Below are 4,112 nucleotides of genomic sequence, written 5' to 3' on the forward strand. Positions count from 1 at the left end.
CACTGAACCCACTAACACTAGAGATAACCAGATGGCATAAGGCAACTACAAGAACCCTACCAACAGAAAGCAAGGCTATGTGGCATCATCGGAAACCAGTTCTCACATTACAGGAAGACCTGAATATTCCAAAAATCCAGAAAAGCAAGATTTGGATTTAAAATATCATCTCATGATGTTGATAGAGGACTTATGAAGGGCATAAATAACTCCATTAAAGAAGACTAGGAGAGGGTCAGCCCTGGCTTCCTGAGTGCAGCCATGTGCAGAACAGGTGAACTGAGCTTCAGTGTATGAGTTTCTGTCTGGATACGTGGCAGTATGATGGAGGGGTTCCCCCATGATTACTGATTTGGGGGCATTTCCCTCTCTGTAATTGATAGTCTGGGCAGTGAAGAGATGATTGACAGTGTCAAACAATTCTGCTGGTCCTTGACAGGGAAATCAAAGACTCCATCTGAGGCATCTGTACATCTCAAAGCTACAAGCTCAGATCCAGCAGGAGAGGAGCAGATTTAAAGAAGTGCAAGTAGCCTTTTGGCTTATAGGGTACCCCTGAGTGTAGAGCAGAAGCAAGTGAGTGAGCCATGTATTGTTATTTGAATTTTCCAGTGTTGTGCTTGGAATGGTGGAATATTCAGTTTCACTCTCCTCTAGTATTATTGAGAGTTTATTCCTGTGCTACAGTCAGTAACTGCCCATGCTATTGGTGATCCACCACTACATGAAGATGTTTGGTCATGGCTGGAATTCTTCCTCTCATCAATTTTAAGTGCTCTTTGGTTGCTTCCCCTGTTTGTGCTTGGCAAAGTTGTGAATGCCATTTGGTTTCAACATATAGCTGACTTGGCATTTGAGGTATCGGGGAAGAAACCTCATCCAATCAACAGTGTCAGCAAAATAATTGTTGACATGCTCTTCAGCCTTTTGCTACAGTCCCTGTTCCTTATTCAGGGTTTGTTTGTACCTCTAGTCCCAATCCATTTTTTCGTACTCTCTCTGTAAGGATTCTGTCTAAGCTCCACCCCACAGTTACCTGGAGATAGCCAGGTATGCCTGTCCCCACAGTTACCAGGTAACAGGCAGGTAGATCTGGCCTACTATAACAGGGACTTCCTGCCTCTTCTCTCTCTCTTATCTTCTTACTTTCTTATTTCTCTTTCTTGGTTCCTGCCTTCCTTCCCTTTCTCCCCATTCCCTTCCCCCCTCTCTCTAAGTGGTCATGGCTGGCCTCTACTTCTCTATTCTGTATTCTCTCTGCCTTTCTCTGCTTATATTACCCTCTTAACTCCCCTCCACACACCCTAAATAAACTGCATTCTATAGTATACTGACAAGTGTGTGGTACCTCAGGAGGAAGGGATCCCTTGGCAAGGGCCTGCTAATGTATCCTCATCCCCCACACCTCAGCACACACCCCATATAACATATTCTTTTCCACTTTATCTTTTTATAAACACATCATATTGTACTTTGTGACTTCGATTTAGAAAATCTGTGGGTTTGCATCCCACCTCAGTTACCACAAGAGATCCACACTTGCTAACTCAGATATGGTATGCCACCATTCCTTCCCTTCTGCATGGTCCCAGGAAAGAGTTCTTGTGCTTGGAACTATCACTGTGCTGTCCTTGAGGATTTAAAAATTAAAGCTACTTCAGTTTCAGCACTGGCTGAAGTCATGTTGTAATGCATCATGTATCTTATTGCTTTTTCTTTTCACTTACTGCCCTTCCTGATCTGCTCCTTAGCTCTGCACCCAGAATTCAGCCTAAAAAGTGGGTCTGTGCAACTTGTGACCTGACAGAGGCCTTGTCTGTTACATTTGACACAGTCAAACAGACCCCAGCCATCCACTCAGGTCCACATTACCTAATACCAGACTGTGGAATCTCATAAACACACACAGGAATATTGATTGTTAAAGAATTTCTCCAGTCAGCAGTAGCTCGTCTAATTTCCCAGGTAGGTCATCACCAGTTTTATTCTGGGAACTAAGTTGTGGACATTTCACAGCCAATGGTCCTTATGACCAGCCTCCCAGCTGACATATGAGATAGGACACCAACTCTTGAGTGACCATACACCTAGAAGGCTTCTCTTGCTCCCCTCCCTCTTAGAGCTCTTGCAGCCCTTTAAGAAACACCTTTGCCTAGGATAGGGAAGTTTGACAGTATGTCTGGGACTTACTGTGTAGCTGCTAGTGGGAATTCATGAAGATTTAGGCCTCTAGCATGACTGAAATTTTTAGTTAGTGAATTATCCGCAGGGTGTCAGTATGAATAATCCAATAACTCCCCAATGTGTACTTTGATACCTTTGAATGTATATTTTAAGGGATCTTCACACATACTGCCAACAGTCTGGTAAATGGAAAAGGTGCACTATGGCCAAGTGTTTACCTATCTATTCTTCCACATCAGTGACCTGTTCTCATGGCCTGCATGTTCAGTTTGAGTCACAGGCCTATACCTGCCTGGGACAAAATGGTAATCAACAGATTGCGAAAGGATCTTTGCCAAGACTACATCTGATGAAGGACTAATATCCAATATATACAAAGAATTCAAAAAGTTAGACTCTTAAGAACCAAATAGCTCTGTTAAAAATGGGATACAGTGCTAAAAAAAGAATTCTCCACTGAGGAATAATGAATGGCTGAGAAGCACCTAAAGAAATGTTCAACATCATTAGTCATCAGAGAAATTAAAGTCAAAAGAACCCTGAGTTTACTTCTCACACCAGTCAGAACGGCTAAAATGAAAAACTCAGGTGGCAGCAGATGCTGGCAAGGATTTGGAGAAAGAGGAACGATCTTCTTCTATTGGTGGGATTGCAAGCTTTTACAGCTGGTCTGGAAATCAGTCTGGAGCTTCCTCAGAAAATTTGACATTTTGCTACCTGAGGACCCACCTATACAGCTACTAGACTTATACCCCAAACATGTTCCAACATGTAATTAGAACACATGCTTCACTATGTTCATAGCAGCCTTACTCATATTAGCCTGTACCTGGAAAGAACCCAGATGTCCTTCAATAGCAGAATTGATACTGAAAAATGTGGTACATTTACACAAACATTTACTACTCATGTATTAAACTCTATGAATTCATGAAGTTCTAAGGCAAAATTATTATAATTCCACTTTCAAGTAATATAGAAATATTTTATTCCTACCATTTTATCTGCATTATTTTCCATGAAATTGTCAATTTTAACATGTTTTTCTATATATTTCTTGAATTTTATCAGAAGTATTTTCCATATAGAACTTCAATCTTATCAGAATATGACTTCAATTCCACTTTCAATATTACACATATTTTGTCTACCATGTTAACTGTATATTTTTCCATGAAATAGTCAATTTTAAAGTTTTTCTATATATTTCTGCAATTTTATCAGAAATCTTTTCCATAAAAATCTTCAATTTTATCAGAAAATGTTTATAATTTCACTTTCAATCAACTTAGATATATTTTATACCTACTATTTTGTCTGAGTAGTTTTTCATGATAATATTCAATTTTAACATGTTATTCTAATTTTTCTACAATTTTATCAGAAATATTTTCTACACAAATCTCTAATTCTATCATGAAATATTTCTACTTTCTTTTTCATTTAATTTAACAATGTTTTCTTTTTTTTTTTTTTTTTTTTTGGTGATCTCTCTCAGGCATTGCTGCTGGAGCAGATTAATGATTCAATCACCACCCTAGAGAAGAACTTAGAGATGTAGATTGTTAGCAAAGGTCACCACCCTTAGAAAACATTTGGAAAAATAAAATTGTTAGTGAAGCTAGGTTGAGGTTTTTTTTTTTGGCTTTTTTTTTTTTTTTTTTTTTTTTTTTGGCTTTTTGGTTTTTTTGAGACAGGGTTTCTCTGTATGGTCCTGGCTGTCCTGGAACTCACTCTGTAGACCAGGCTGGCCTCAAACTCAGAAATCCCTCCTGCCTCTGCCTCCCAAGTGCTGGGATTAAAGGCGTGTGCCACCACTGCCCAGCGGTTGAGATGTTTTTACTGCTGGCTCTGATGTAGAAAATCTTAGGGAACCATGTGAAGTTCAGAAAGGCGTGTTCTTTTATATATATATATATATATATATA

The 4,112-nt window shown here is 39.3% G+C and overlaps 1 pseudogene; it reads left to right on the top strand.

Annotated features, from left to right (window-relative positions):
• The first annotated feature begins 353 nt into the window (after nucleotides 1-353).
• On the top strand, nucleotides 354-1,005 carry LOC127667777 (etoposide-induced protein 2.4-like; annotated as a pseudogene).
• The last annotated feature ends 3,107 nt before the right edge of the window (nucleotides 1,006-4,112 follow it).

Source organism: Apodemus sylvaticus, chromosome 1, assembly GCF_947179515.1.
Source record: "Apodemus sylvaticus chromosome 1, mApoSyl1.1, whole genome shotgun sequence".
NCBI classification, from domain to species: Eukaryota; Metazoa; Chordata; class Mammalia; order Rodentia; family Muridae; genus Apodemus; species Apodemus sylvaticus.